General features: G+C 40.7%; 2 protein-coding genes across 12 annotated transcripts in view; one reads left to right on the top strand and one right to left on the bottom strand.

Moving 5' to 3' along the window:
• LOC311294933 (uncharacterized protein) overlaps nucleotides 1–9,736 on the top strand; it is a 47,403-nt gene extending 37,667 nt beyond the window's left edge. For 2 of the 3 annotated variants that reach the window (XR_014628141.1, XM_084416038.1), the window contains exon 3: nucleotides 7,484–9,736. The gene's annotated coding sequence lies outside the window, so the exon portion shown is untranslated. Of the gene's footprint in view, nucleotides 1–6,118 lie in introns of all 3 variants that reach the window. The other variant, XM_084416039.1, reaches the window with a different exon arrangement.
• LOC311294935 (uncharacterized protein) overlaps nucleotides 1–16,779 on the bottom strand; it is a 60,213-nt gene that overhangs the window by 24,452 nt on the left and 18,982 nt on the right. The window lies entirely within an intron of this gene.

Raw genomic sequence — 16,779 nt, 5'->3', positions numbered from 1 at the left:
GTTGACTCTGAGACCCAGCTGTTCCAGATGGTTCAGCAGTAATGCTTTGTGTAACACCAGGTCCTCCTTCGACTGTGCTATAATTAGCCAGTCGTCCAGATAGTTCAGGACTCTCACGCCCCTTCGTCTGAGGGGCGCAAGCGCCGTGTCCATGCACTTTGTAAATGTACGAGGTGCTAAAGACAGGCCGAATGGATGGACGGTGTACTGATAAGCCTGGCCCTTGAAGGCGAATCTCAAGAATGGCCTGTGACGGTGGAAAGAGTACTGAAAATTTGTACTCAAGTACAAGTACCGTTACATTGCTGAAATAATACTCAATTACAAGTAAAAGTACTGGTGTCAAAAAAGTAATTAAGTAAAAGTACAAATTACTCTTCTCAAAAACTACTCAGAGTACTAGTTACTAATTACTTTTTAGCTGGCGATAGTTAATGCATTACCAATAAAAATATTCAACAAAATCATAGATTTATGTAGAAAATAGCTACTTTTAACACGTTTTTACCTTATTGTCAAAGGACATTAATTAGTGGATACTGGAATTTCTAACTTCAATATGACACCTTGAAATATGTCAATATTCAGTAGGCCTAGCCTATAATTTTTAATACCATCGGGAAAACTACTACATACTAAATATTTAATATCTAAATTTTTGTCCATCCATTTTGTCAAGGCAATCATTATTTTCAAGCATTGAAAAGCACAACACTCATTGTAACAGTAATCTATTTGAATGGAAAAGTTTAATTCAAGTCTTCTAAAGAGACACGTCCACTTTATAAGGTGAGATTTTAATTTAGGCTTTTGTTTACATATTTAAACATTGATCAATAACCATTACAATAATCTAATATTTAATCACTCAGTGTATTTGTCTTTACAATAGGGTAACGTGAACTGTTGCAATAGCTCACACACAGCACAAGGAAGCTTGATTTCAATTCAAACTGAATTTAATTTGCAAAAAGACTATAGATTTTTCATAACTTTTGACAGCGTTTAATTCAAGAGCATGGAGAGATTGGAGTTGGACGTCATTTGAGTCTGCAGTGAGAACCACTTGGAGAGATTCGCGATTACACATGATATGACACACAGTCCGAGAGCGCACACTCAATATCCGAGTCCAGTTCATTCGTATATTTGAGAGCTCGCGTCCAGTTTTCTGCGATTACATGAATGTGCCCTCGCGTTATAATATTGTTCGTGACATTTGCCATTAAAATATGCCATAGAAACTTGCAGGTATTAATAAAATTATGCGTAATAGGCCTACCTGCAATCCCGCGCTGAGAGGGGGCGGGTGTGTCAAACTCGCTGTCGTTGAGATGAGAGAATGAGAACGCGCAGCTGGTAAAATATTGATATTTTGACAATACTATGTAGTTTGTTGTTCCAAACTTTCAGTCCAGCCATTAATCACTCTTAGCTCCTCGCCTCCTTCATGATCAGCTCTTCAAAACCTGCTGCGACTGCGGCGGCTTTCATTCAGTCCAAATATCAGGGGTATTATTGGTCCGTTTACGATCGAATATTTTTATTGGCTACCGAAATGCCATTCAAAGATTTGAATATCAATTCAAATTGTACTCAGTAACGAAATGTGATTTTACAAGTAGCGAAGTAGATTACTTAGCTTAATATGTACTTGAGTACAAGTAAAATTACAGATTTAAAAATATACTCAAAAAAGTACAAGTACCCAAAAAAACTACTTAATTACAGTAACGTGAGTAGTTGTAATTCGTTACTTCCACCTCTGCTATTTGGATCTGAAAGGGGGGCTAGGAAGACTTAGGAGGCTCAAAGCTCGGAGCAAGGCGGTCTGCGGCGGCTAGTAGAGAGTGAGAGTGCTGAAGTGCATCCCGGGCCTGGCGATGTTGCGGGGTGGACGGAGGAGGCGGTGGGGGCGCTGTTCTTCGAGCGGGCGGCTGCTTCTTAGCACGGCCTGCTGCAGAGCTGAAGCGCCACGGCAAAAAGTGTCTCATAGCTTGAGACGTTTTCTGCACCTCCACGTATCGCTCTGTAAAGCCCTTCACTGAGGGACCGAAGAGACCGGCTGGTGAAACAGGAGCGTCTAGAAAGGTGGCACGGTCAGACTCAGACATGTCGGACAGCGTTAGCCACAGGTGACGCTCTGTGACGGTGAGGGAGGCCATGTTGCGGCCAATGGCCTGGGCAGCGGCTTTAGTAGCTCTAAGAGCTAAGTCTGTCGCACTCCTTAAGTCCGTCACACACTCCTTTGTTGGTCCAGCCTCGTCCAGTGAACGGAGAAGGTTGGCCTGGTAAATTAGCAAAACAGCCATGGTGTGGAGAGCAGATGCGGCTTGACCGGCGGCCGCATAGGCGCGAAGTGGTCCATCAGGCTTTGGTAGGCAGACTCGACTTGGCCCGCCAAGCTTCTGGTGGCCTTTGTGAACGGCGCTTCTTATGGCGCGGCCCAACAGAAGGCATGGGAGAAGCGGACTTGATGGCGAACAAAGCCTATTATGATTTGTCTGTTTTCTTCAAGCGTTCATATTTACCATGTTTACTATGGAAACGGTTACAGACGGAATACATTATACAACTAGGCTACTAGTTGACTCAAAACTGGAAAGACGCTGTTTTATTGTGAGATCCCACCCCCTATGGGCGTGTTGAACACATGCAGAACTAGCTCCTACTACTGGCTGTAGTCTCTGGCCAAAAAAAGCCTCCGATGACGCAAAATGACGATTTTTGTGTCATGTGAGGTTTTTTTCCAGACACACAATACAGAAATCTCTCGTCTCAGGGGTACATGAGGGAGGGAAAGCACGGTCATTCGAAAATACTACCGGGTTTTTACCTGATACAAAGCTTAATGCTAATCAGTGAAGTATCCCTTTAAGACCAGGTTTCAGTTGTTCAATGGCGCAGTCTATATCAGTTGCCTCAAAATAGCAACTCCCCTACAGTGCGCCTGAACACACCTCGTGTTCTGACCAGCACACCCATGGGCGCACAAATGGGCGCAAATGCATTTGCTATTTAAACAGTGTGGCGCAGGACGTGAAAATAAAAAACTGCTTCGGGAAACTAGCAAAACATACTCGGCTGTATGATGGGGCCCTTAGTGCAACTGAAGGGATGCCGCTTTTGCATAGTTTGTGCTTGCTGTTTAATAGCCTAATCATTTGAAATGTAGCAAACTGCCAGCTCCAGTAGTAATGAAAAGATTTATCTTGAACTGTCACAGAAACTGTAATTAAAAAATGTAATCAAAGGGTAACTCAACCCCTGGTCAGAGCTTTATTTGAAAAATGCTGGAAAAGTGGGCAGAGCCCAGCGGGGAGAGAGGGAACGATTGAAATCTCTATCTTTTCATACAAATAACATAAACAGAGAATATTTGTTTTTGTTTTGAATTAGATAATTTAATAGCAGAGACTTAAATGTTTATGCAAATATATTGCTTATGCCTGTGTGACTAGTATTTGCTGAGTTTTAAGTTTAGAGACGTGCTCCAGAAAAAAAGTTCACAGAGACGTAGAGGCAGAAGTCACACCCTGTTTATTTTCTTTATTTTACAAAAGCAGAATATTTTGTTTCGACTGTAAGTAGACACATACAAAAGTAGACATTTTCTTTTTCATATTTCTTAAAAGGGTGGTATAATGCCCTTTTCACGAGATGTAAAATAAGTCTTTGATGTCTCCAGAGTGTGTATGTGAAGGTTTAGCTCAAATTTTTTATAGCATAATAAAATTGTCACTATTTGAGGGTGAGCAAAAACGCACCATTTTTGTGTGTGTTCCTTTAAATGCAAATGAGCTTCTGCTCCCGGCACAGAGAGCGGAGCTTCAACATCTTGTTCTTAGCAGCTTGGATTATCTTTGCCAGACATACACTGAAACTTTTTGCACTGAAAAACGTTTAGCCTTTTATATTCAAACCAGAGTGACAATTCAAGAAGAAGTGACAACATGTAGACAACATTTCTGAATGGTTAGTTGATGAATTTATGTAGTTTATGTGTAGTTATCTTCTAGTCATTGATTAGCATATTCTGTCTTGATCATCTATAAATTGTGTTCAGGGGGCGGGGTTAAATTTTAGGGTTTGTGATGCCACAAACCCGGGAGGAATGTCATGTAGTCTCTACCAGCCGTTTGTTGTAGTCCTTAAAAAAAGATTACTTTAAAAGCAAATATCTCCCTTTGCTTTGAACTTTGAGCGTTGTAGCTTTGCAGATGTTGTTTATGCTCAAACAGCAACATTACACACTAACTAAAGTTAGAAAAGTGAAATCATAATCAACCATCCCTTTAAGTATAGAGTATTTTAAGTCTAATTTGCTGCTATGTGACACTGACAAAATCCAGCAAAACGCGTCGGCACGTTTGTCGACCCCAGGGTGTTAACTTTAGCCTAATAGGAAGGAACACAAATTGTGTTTAAAATAGGGATGGGGGAATTAACGCGTTTATCTTTGCGATTAATTTGAGATGTTTAACGCATAAAAAAAAATAACGCAATTAACGCAGCACTTTTTTTTGCCTCGTTTTAATGGCTTCTGTTACGGCTGCTATTGAAAAGGCCGAAAATATGCCGTCCCACCCCTCCATGTTCGGCGATCACGTTTCATTCTTGCTTAACTTAATTGAGCGGGTCTTTTCCGCTCCGTGTGTGCGCCGCGGTCTCCGTTCCGTGTATGTGTGTGTGTGTCGGCACGCTGTGCTCTCTGCTCAATGTTCCGCTCCGTGTTTGCGCTGCGGGTTCTGCTCTGTCCTTAACGGCCCAAACGCTCCAATCATGTACCGATCACGCACTGGAAAAGCAAAGTCTGCTCAAATAACCTGAAATTTCTCAGTAATAGACTTCTGTTTGCAATAGCCCTACTGAGCTGGTATAGTCATGCTGGGCAACAATGGTAAAATGACCTGCTCTGATCACATGCTCTGGTAATAACAGCTTTGTAGGACTATATTTTATTTTGATAATTAGTAAAAAATAAAATAAAATAAGAATAAATCTGTTAAATTTATTGTTGTTTGATTATTGAAAAAGAATAATATATTGATGTTAAATATTATTTTAATATAGGGCTATTTTCTGTTCCATTTTTCTGTTTCCCCTGTGTTGTTTAATTTAATTAGGTGATTCTAAGTTTAAATATTGATGATTACAAGCTTGGGGGAAATGCAATTAATTGCAATTAATTACAGCAAATTGTGCAATTAATTAGTTTTTTTTTTTTTTTTGATTCCCAGCCCTAGTTTAAAAATATATGCTCACTTTTATATGCTTATATAAAAATATATGCTTATATAAAAATATATGCTCACTTGCTTTTCTGCGCAAGCTGTGTGGAGAAGCCATTTTACCTAGACTACACAAAATAATTTAATGGCTCGTTTCCACTGAGTGGTACAGTACGGTACGGTTCGGGTCGGCAAACCATGAATCGGCTAGCGTTTCCACTGCCAACAGTACCCTTACTTGATAGGCGTGGTGTAGCCTATGCCGGAAAGAAGCGATTGACGTAATTTTCGTGCGAAGAAGAAAGCGACATAAACAACAATGGATGACATCGTTTATATACTGTCTAAGGATGACATACAGCAGATCTGTTTCTTGCTTCTCGGCATGTTTGTCAGTGCCGCCGCCGACATTAGGCGTTTCTCAATTGCAAGTACGCAAAGTTCGGACTTGCCAAGTCCAGCTCAGGAGAATGACTCCCGAGGACGCGAGTCCGGTAATTCTGCTGATGGAACAGCACGTTCTTCAAAGCGTCATTCAGCTCGCTCTGCTAACGTTACTGCGGTTATCTCTGTATGTACATTTTAGGCAACAATAAAACGAAATATGTTATAAAACACCACACTGCCTCTTTACGTTCTCTTACGAGAGGTTCTCTCGTATTGCGTAAGTTGCTTACGCTACGGGTAAAGTTGTCTTTTCTCGAGATCTGCAGCCAAAAAATTATCCTTAATTTTGTATTTATTGTCAACGCAGTGCGGCAGCCAGCAGATCATAGCAGGCTGCATAAGCGGGGCTCATTGGCTGTCCTGCGGGGCCTCTATCCGCCAGAATGGGTGTGGCTAGCGTGTATAAAAGGAAGGGCTCATTCTGATTTTCTTGTCTTCAGCGAAGCTCTTCGCATCATTGGATCTTGAGAGCCGCCGCCGTCGAATTCAGCGACCAGCAAGCTTAGGAAGCGCCTGAGGAAGCCGGCCGCCTTCGCCGCCTTCAGCCATCCGTGCCTGCTACGCCATCCGGCGACGTATCCTTTTTCCTGCTGTGTGTGTTCGCCGCTGCGACACACACCTTCTCTCTCTCTCTCTCTCTAAAAGAGCACGAGGCGTTTTTCTAAAACGTTGTTTTTCCTGCGGCTCGTGTCGAGCCCCGCTCAGCAACGGAGACCGCCACCTCATCTGCGCTCTCTGCCTGGGCCGCGAGCACGCCGCCACCGCACTCTCTACGGGTTCCCATTTGGGATCTTTCTTTGGTCCTGGAGGCCCTGAAAGCTTTTCCCTTTGAACCGTTAGAATCCTTGGATTTGAAATACCTTTCGCTCAAAACCGGTTTTCTGACAGCTCTGTCGTCAGTAAAATGCATGGGGGATCTACACGCGCTATCTGTTAGCTCCGCATGTCTCGAGTTCGGACCAAATGACTCCAAAGTCATCCTCAAACTGAGACACGGTTACGTCCCCAAAGCGATTGGCACTCCCTTTAGGGCGCAGATCATCTCCCTGTCAGCTCTGCCAGCATCCGATAGCGAGGACAGTGATAACCTCTTATGCCCCGTCAGGGTCGCCTTTAGGCGTTCCGAGCAGCTCTTTGTTTCGTTTGGTGGGTGCACCAGGGGTCTCGCCGCCTCGAAACAGAGTCTGTCCAGATGGATAGTGGACGCTATTGCAGCAGCTTATGCATCCAAACACCTGCAGTGCCCTATGGGCATCAGAGCCCATTCCACTAGAGCAGGGGTGGGGAACGTCCCGCAAAAACAGTTTGAAGCAGCCCGCGAGTCAATTCCTTCTTCAATTTTCATTATTAATATTCTAACATTTTATCAATATTGCAAAGTCATCAAAACTGACTAAATATTTTGTGACCAAAAATGTGAAAAATAGGCCTACATCTAGCCTAAATGATCGTTTATGACATTCTTTTAACTATAAGCAACCCAATTTGTCTAGATCTGTATTATTTCCTTTGTATAATGAGCTTAAATATTGCTGCGCAGTCGTGTGATTTAGTCTGCTTGATTAAGAGTATTACAATGTATTCCTATTTAACTCTGATATGTAGCCTATATATATATAAACTGTCACGGTTGGTAGATCCACTGTCTCATTCTGGTCTTGTGGGTTTGTGTATGTGTGTGTGTCTCCTTGCACTGATTGTTGACTTATGTTGTGGGCGTTACCGCTCGTTATCATCATCAGCGGCAGCTGCAGATCATCTAGTCAACCTATTTAATGCCCTGTCTTTCGTCTTGTGTTTGTCAGATCGTTGTTTGAAGCTTCTTGTGTTCGTGCCTGTTCCAGTCTTCCTCGTGTTTCCCGTGCACTGGATACGGATCGCTTCACTCCGCTCTCACCATTGGATCACCTGCACCGCACCACGCACTTCTGGATCGCCCATCTCAATCCCTGCGTCACGCTCTCCTGCTGTCTGTGTTCTGGATCGGACCCTGGGCTTGGAGTTATCTTCATCGGACCATTCTGCAGTCAACTTGAGTCTTCTTCTTGTACATTGTGGTGTCTTGAGTGAACTTGAAGTTCAATAAACCTTTTACTTGCATTTGCTTCCGTCCTGTCTATCATTACATAAGGTCCTCGAATGTGTTCGAATATTTCACCAGCATCAGCCTTTTCACAGTTTGTATCACTCCGCTTGTCTGTGTTTGCGCAACTTGCATCATTAAGCCAGTAGGTGGTGACAAGTGACTGTCTTTATGAGTGAACAATTGAAATTTAATTGAACTGATTTAATAGTGCCAAAAACATTGATTAACTCAAGAAAGAAACAAGTTGCTGAAACCAATCTTTAATGCTAAAAAGTTTACATAATAATCTTTGAAAGATTTCTCATTTAAGGTCATTCCTGTTTGGAATATGTGATTGTGTATTGTCAACAATAAGCAGAAACATTTTGCATTTCCATTTTGGTGTGTGGATCATTTATTTCAACATTTATCCTCATTCTCATGTTTAAGAATCTGTTATCTGCTTGACAAATAATTTATGCTACTGCCCACTGACATGCTTTTAAAGCTATTGTTATCAAATAAATGTTGGCCTTCCAACACCATAAAATGCACATATGTAGGTCCGAGAAACCAAAATTTTCTCGGAGGGGGGGGCATGCCCCCGAACCCCCCTAACTACCTCAGATTTGAATATGTGTATCTGTGCTAATATGGGCTGCTGTGGCTACAGTGCCAGGACTGAATTTTTTAACCAGTCTGCCCCCCTGCATATAGGCCTAAAATATACATTATTCTCTGTATCGAATCATGTTATCTTGTTACCCAGCCCCTGATGTTTCGGGCTCAGCCCCTGAAGTTTTTAAAGGTCCCGTTCTTCGTGATCCCATGTTTCAAACTTTAGTTAGTGTGTAATTAGTGTGTTGTTGTTAGAGTATAAATAATATCTGTAAAATTATAAAGCTCAAAGTTCATTGCCAAGCGAGATATTTTATTTAACAGAAGTTGACTACATCGAACGCCCAGTTTGGACTACATCCCTCTACTTCCTTCTTTAATGACGTCATTAGAACCGTTTTTTGACTATAAGTCAAGTCAAGTCAAGTATATTTGTATAGCGCTTTTCACAATACAGATTGTATCAAAGCAGCTTCACAGTGTTAAATTAAAATAATACAACAAGGTTTGTTTCTAGTGGAATTTATTGATTGATAAAATTAAATTAAATATCCCCAAAATATCCCCAACTGAGCAAGCCAAAGGCAACAGTGGCAAGGAACAGAAAAACTCCATCAAGTGACCTAATGGTGTCCTAAAACTCCATCAGGTGACCCAATGGAGAAAAAAAAAAAAACCTTGGGAGAACCCAGGCTCAGTCGGGGGCCAGTTCTCCTCTGGCGTTTATTAACTAGAGGCCGGATTGTAATTTGAACTGTAAGATTAAAAATATTATATGAATGCCTGGCTGAAGAGATGCGACTTTAATCTAGTTTTAAACTGGGAGAGTGAGTCTGAGCAACGAACAGTATCAGGAAGACTATTCCAGAGTTTTGGAGCTAAATGTGAAAATGCTCTCCCTCCTTTGGTGGATCTGGATATCCTAGGTATGACCAAAAGCCTCGAATTTAGTGATCTTAAAGAGCGCGATGGATTATAGGGCGATAGAAGATCCGTTAAATAGACTGGAGCTAAGCCGTTTAGGGCTTTATAAGTAAGGAGCAATACCTTGTAATTAATACGGAACTTTATAGGTAACCAATTCAGTGATGATAAAATCGGTGTTATATGATCATATTTTCTTGATCTAGTAAGAACTCTAGCGGTGGCATTTTGGACTAACTGTAGCTTGTTTATTGAGGATGCAGGACAACCAGCTAATAAAGCATTACAGTAATCTAGTCTCGAGGTCATGAATGCATGAACTAACTTTTCTGCATCAGAAACTGATAGCATATTACGTAGCTTAGCAATGTTTCTAAGCTGTTTTTGTAACATATGAAATATGATTTTCAAAAGACAGGTTGCAGTCGAGTATAACACCCAGGTCTTTTACTGTAGAGGATAAAGTAACAGGACATCCTACGATGTTAAAGTTGTATTGTGCGAGGTTTTGTGGGCGTTTTTTTGAACCGATAAGTATTACCTCTGTCTTGTCTGGATTTAATAAAAGAAAATTACGCGTCATCCAATCTTTTATATCTTTAACACACTCTGTCAATTTGGATAATTTAGCGTTTTCATCTGGCCGTGATGAAATGTAGATTTGAGTGTCATCGATATAAGCGGTAAGTATACCGACTATAAGCGGTAAGTAGTGATTTACTATGGAAGTAGCGATCAACCTTACATCGTTTCTCTTAGTAGGATGAAAATAATCTTACTTAAACTGTGATTAATATACAGATCCCTTTCCAATCGCCCAAGCTGTCAATCACACAGCGAGAGTTTATCTGGACACTTAACAAAACTCGTTATGAAATCAATGACACTGCACAACGAAGCTCTTACTGTATTTATATACATCATGTTTGCATTGGTGAAAGCATTAGTGAGAGTGCAGAAACTGCGTTGCAATGATAAGATCTTTTTTCACGCAATCAACAGACTGTCATCTGCTCAATGCTCATCACTGCAACCTTTTATGTGATGGGAATATATCTAAATACTTAAAAAAACTTCTCACGATTCGTTAATCCCGATAGCTGTAATAGTAAAAACGTATAATAGCTGTAATAGTAAAAGTTTTCCAGATAGTTCCACATGTAATGCCAGATATTTCATATGCAAGCATGTCAGCCAATCACAGCAGTGGGCGTTTACATTGAAGTCTCACAGCAGACACGCCCCTTCAAACAGAGTGTTCAAATCAGGGGATGAAATCAGGCTAGGAAATATGCCTTTTATTTCTAAATTATAAAAAAATTGTATCTAAAAAAACATACTAACATTATAAGGGCACCCCAGGAAACATTCTAAAATAATAAAATAATCCATGCAATGGGACCTTTAAAACCTAGAAATGCCCCTGCTCATTACAATGGCCCTTAAAGAATGTTAAAAAATTGTAAATGGCCCTTGATAGGAAAAAGGTTCCCCACCCCTGCACTAGAGGCATGGCCTCGTCATGGGCTTCATCCAGTGGGATTTCTATTCACGATATTTGTACGGCGGCGGGCTGGGCCTCCCCATCTACATTCGTGAGGTTTTATAACCTGGAAGTTCCCGCCTTGCAGGCTAAACTGTTATCAGTTTAAGTGATATGTATGTTCTGCCCAGTCGTTCATGTGCAGACTACGTTCGTGTACTACTAGTGTTTCTGGTGAACGGCACTAAGGGAAGAGTTTCTCTGTATATGGACCGGCTGAGCCGTTCTGTCTTTTTTCCCCGTCATGCGCCTGTGTACTGGTGCCACTCAGTTGCGCTGGGGGTTATACTCTCTATACATAGACCGGCGAGACCGCTCTATATTCTCCCTATGATGTGCTTATGTACGGTGCTGGCCCGCACTGCTGGCCGCATTGTCTACACTCATACATAGACCGGCAGTGCCGCTCTGTATTCCTATGAAGTGCTTATTACATGTGCTGGCCCGTTTCTCTGCTGGCCACCTGTTCCAGCATGTGGTGTTCCCCGGTTCCCCTGGGACTCATGCACTGGATGCTCGGCGCGCACGGCGTTGACAAGGGGTTCCCGTAGCGTAAGCAACTTACGCAATATGAGAGAACTCGGTTACCTAATGTAACCTCGGTTCTCTCTAGAAGAGGGAACGATTATTGCGTAACCTGCCTTGTCGCGCCACCGCCACGAGCTTTGCGCTTCAGACTATGAAAACCAGAATTTCAGCCTGTGATCCCTTCCTTTTATACACGCTAGCCACACCCATTCCTCATTGGGCATGACGTCACGCGGGGCTCACTGGTAGGCTGCAGCAGTTGCCGCAGGACAGCCAATGGGCACGCTTATGCAGCCTGCTATGGTCTGCTGGCTGCCGCACTGCGTTGACAATAAATACAAAATTAAGGATCATTTTTTGGCTGCAGATCTCGAGAAAAGACAACTTTACCCATAGCGTAAGCAGAGTGTCCGCGCGGTAGTAAAAAGAATTGACCAAAATTAAGGCCCTTGAAAGGTAGTAAAAGGTAACAAATGCAATTGACTTGGTAGTAAATTTTCCATCACCACCTCAATATATGAGTTTCCATTTTTTTGCTTAATATTTGTGTCTCCATGTTTTAACTTCATCTAGCATAATTTAAAAATATATACGGTGCTAACAGGACCTGAGCAGGGCTCGACATTAACGCTTGTCCGGGACAAGTGGATTTTTTGAAGGGACAAGTAAAAGAGAATTTGACTTGCCCGACCAGACAAGTAGCCTGATTAAACGTCAATAACAAAAACAAAAAAATAACTAGGGAATCACTAAAATGAGAGAATGATTCTGATTGTATTATATTTATTGTAAGTTGCGATCGATAGTGGATAATAAATGTATTACTGACGGCAACAAGGTTGCCCTGTTGAGGCTCGCGCAGCCTCTCGAGGAGAAATCCAAACAAATGTAAACTCAGTTTAAACTCAGTTAACAACATACTGCCAGTGCCAAAATTCAAAATGTTTTAATATTTTTAACATATGATACAGTTTAGCAACCTCGCACGACGAGTGTTTTCTTGAGTACCATCACGACTGAAAATGTGACATTGCTTTTGATACAACAGTTCAATAAACAGTTCAAATTAAGTCACTTACATTTTAGACACAATATTGACTGTTTTTGTTCTGTTTCAGCAGCAAAAATAATTAAAAACAAAGATCACAGCAGAACCGTAACACATCTCACAGCAACACTTAAAGGGATAGTTCACTTTGAAATTAATTTTTTAATTTTTTTGGAAAGAATGATACTTTTAAACATGAAATTAAACCGCCAGTAGGAGGCGGCAGGCAACCGTCTTAATGAGCGAGTCATTGAGTCATTCATTCAAACGATTCATTCAAAAAACTGATTCATTCAAGAATCTTTGACTCGACCAATTCGTACACAACGCTGAATCATTCAGTAATGAAAACACGGTTAAAGGGATAGTTCACTTTGAAATTAATTTTCGATATGTTTTAGCTTACCTCAAGGGCATCCAAGATGTAGGTGTCTTTGTTTCCGCAGTAGTTTCAATTTTGATATTTTTAGGTCAAACCGTTCTTGTCTGTCAGTCATATAATGCAGGTCTATGGTCACTGGCTCAAAACACAAGCACAGAGTCCAAATTAAAACAATTCCCCATCGTCCAAATGAAACAATTCCCCATCATAAGTACACATTGATGGCCTAAGACACGAAACGAGCGGTTTGTGTGAGAAAACGAACAGTATTTATATCGTTGTTATCTCTTGAAAACAGCACACGTCCAAATGGTCTGACGGCGCGGGCGGGTATAGATATATACATAGATGTCGCCTTGGCTACTGCAGTTCATTGGAACGAAACCGTAGCAATGTGTACTTATGATGGGGAATTGTTTCATTTGGACGATGGGGAATTGTTTTAATTTGGACTCTGTGCTTGTGTTTTGAGCCAGTGACCATAGACCTGCATTATATGACTGACAGACAAGAACGGTTTGACCTAAAAATATCAAAATTTAAACTACTGCGGAAACAAAGACACCTACATCTTGGATGCCCTTGAGGTAAGCTAAAACATATCAAAAATTAATTTCAAAGTGAACTATCCCTTTAACCGTGTTTTCATTACTGAATGATTCAGCGTTGTGTACGAATTGGTCGAGTCAAAGATTCTTGAATGAATCAGTTTTTTGAATGAATCGTTTGAATTAATGACTCAATGACTCGCTCATTAAGATGGTTGCCTGCCGCCTCCTACTGGCGGTTTAATTTCATGTTTAAAAGTATCATTCTTTCCAACGTTTCTTATTTGTATATTCAAAAATTCAAAAATATTTAAAACGATCTCATATTCATAACATTATTTAATGCAGTTAAAGGACATGCCTTTAAAGGTGCAGATATGACAATTTACATTTACATTTATTCATTTAGCTGACGCTTTTATCCAAAGCGACTTACAATTGCTATATATGTCAGAGGTCGCACGCCTCTGGAGCAACTAGGGGTTAAGTGTCTTGCTCAGGGACACATTGGTGTCTCACAGTGGATTCGAACCCGGGTCTCTCACACCAAAGGCATGTGTCTAATCCATTGCGCCACACCACCCCCTATGCAATCTACAATATGCAGATTTAAATATATCAGAGCTGATTGAACACAGATGAGGATATTTCTTCAGAATAAATTATATTTACAACACACACACACCAAAAAAATTCAGGACAAGCAACTTTTTGTACTCAGACAGACAAGTGAATAACAGATTTACTTGTCCAAAGGACAAGCACATGAAAAGGCTGAGTGAGTAGGAGTTGATAGCAATGACAAAGTGCCAAGGTTATTATTCACCTTATTAGGGCTAAGGGCAAGGGTTAGGATAACTCAAGGGCTAGGGTTAAGATAAGGACAACTGAAACTCAACTCCACACTACAAAAAAATTGTCATAATTGACAATGACAATACTTAATGATCACAAATAAACATTAGTGTACCTAATATATATGATGGGTGTGACAGTGTCACACTTATTCCTTATAGTAAGTAGTAAGTGGTGCTTTGCATACGCATCCCACCCCCAAAAAAAGGGCTGCTGCTTGATGTCGTGTTGGTAGTAAAAAATATTGTGGAGGTGGTAAAAAAGGTAAAAGGTAGTAAATTCATCTCTATGATTCCTGCATATACCCTGGTAAGCAACTTACGCAATACTCGTTCCCTCTTCTAGAGAGAACCGAGGTTACATTAGGTAACCGAGTACGTTTTCATTTAAAGAAATCTTAAACATTATAGCCACACAAATGTGGTTCAGGCAACGCATATTGATTATATTCACTGCATGTAACCTTAGCCTATTTATAACTATATATATATATATATATATATATATATATATATATATATATATATATATATAACACAACCCTGCCTCTTTTCGTTTAAATGTAAAAAATATTAAACTATATTAAAAAATATTAAAATATTATATATGGTTCAGGCAATATGTGCATTTGTACTGTGATCATCTTCAATGTAATAAAATAAAAAAATACAAAACTCTTTTTGTTAAATTTCAGTTTTATCAATAATAGCCATTATAAAAGAAGCTATACAATAAGAAATAAAGCAAACAATTCAGTCAAACATACAAAGTCAGCGCTCTAGTCTAACGATACAACGGTAAAGTTAAATAGCCTAAATATAAAGTTATGAAATTTTACTTAGCCCTCAGTTCGGCCAGGGAACAAATTATAGATTCACAAGACCAAAGATCACCAGTTAGGTCTACACAAGACTAATTATATCTCGTTTAACCACTACAGAGACGTCAGAGTCAGCGGCAAACGTCAGAAGGACCAGCCGAGGAAAGGCTGTTCCAGGTGGGGTACATGAGCGCCGAGCGCAGCGCATATAGCGGTGGCAGGTCGAGTGACAGTGGTGGCAGGTCGAGTGACAGGCGCATATAGCGGTGGCAGGTTGAGTGACAGGCACCGGTGGCAGCTGGCCCTGTCACGGAAAGATTTTACCCTTACTGGGGTGATTGCATGGATCTCAAATTTTCATAAATCTTTATAAATAAACCACAGATTTGAGCTTTAAACAACTACATTCTCGCCTGAAAAACTCTTAAAATTACATTTCGTGACACAGTAACAGCAGTATTATATTAAACTGTATATTAAAAATGGCACTTCTTATGTTGTCATTCCCCTTGTAGCACGCGCAAGTGACGATTCTCTGTCAACCAATCAACGTCCTGCAGTGAGTCTAGCTCCACCTTTTAGTACCGTACCACTGTGCTAGGTACCACAACAGAAGGGTACCCAAAAAGTGGCACGGTACGGTACGGTTCGGCTTTTTGGTACCATTCACAACTTTTGATAGTGGAAACGCAAATAAATGCGTACCGTACCGTACCACTCAGTGGAAACGAGCCATAAATAACTATATAAATGCTATGCTAACTAGATGCTAATATACGCTATCCTGATCATTTTCAATACTTGCAATTCCAACTCCTGTCTCGCTACAGTGGTTTTGATGGAACATGATGCTTTTATACCAGGGGCTGCCAAGGGCGTGGTGAGCTGGTACCTGCCCACGTCACGCGGTACCACAGCTTCCAATAGGAAAATTCGACTGCAGTAGCCACCGTTCAACCTGAAGAGAGCAGCACTCAGATGTTTTTACACCATATATTGTAGAATTAACACACTTTATACCCAAATGTCAAAAAATGTACTCAAATCAACGAACAGCATTAATAAAGCCCCAGTCTTCCAGATTATTAACAAAAAAAAGTTGTTTTAGGGTTTTGTTACCCTTTAAAAAGGACTTTATACTGCCACGATATTAAGCTGTAGCCACAGCAGTTTGAAAATGGACGATGGATTATTCAGCTGCAGGCGCCATCTGGTCAGATTCGGGAATTCATTCTACGAACGACTCTCACAGTGCATTATGGGTATTCTCTAGCAGTTGAGCGTACGGGTGTTTCTCAATCATAAGGCTGCATCCTACGAAGGCTGCATATCTCGGCTGTCCGTCTCTATTTGAAGGATCCTTGGAAGGAAGCCTTCGTTTCTCGTCCATCATTCGGCCTGTTTTGAAGGATGCATCTGATGTATCCTTCACGGCCTTCAATCACCCACAATCCACTGCACATTCCAATTCACGAAAATAAACTGATAGAAAACAAGTCGGATTTATTATGAAATGTAAGACAAAAATAATGTTTTCGACATGAAAGCATAGATGTTGTCTTTTATTTTGCTGCATGTAAATTAATCACTAACACTAAACTGACAATAATATAAGCCACTGAGACGGCGTAGACGGATGTACATTCAATCAAAACAAAAGATAGGCTAACATCTATTCTTTCATGTCCGAATACATTATTCTTGTCTTACATTTCATAATAAACTCAGACAAGTGCCCTATTTAAAGATGAACTGAACTGGAATTTTGAG

This window comes from Rutilus rutilus (genome assembly GCF_951802725.1).
Source record: "Rutilus rutilus genome assembly, chromosome: 8".
NCBI classification, from domain to species: Eukaryota; Metazoa; Chordata; class Actinopteri; order Cypriniformes; family Leuciscidae; genus Rutilus; species Rutilus rutilus.
This window is presented reverse-complemented; position numbering and strand designations above follow the sequence as displayed.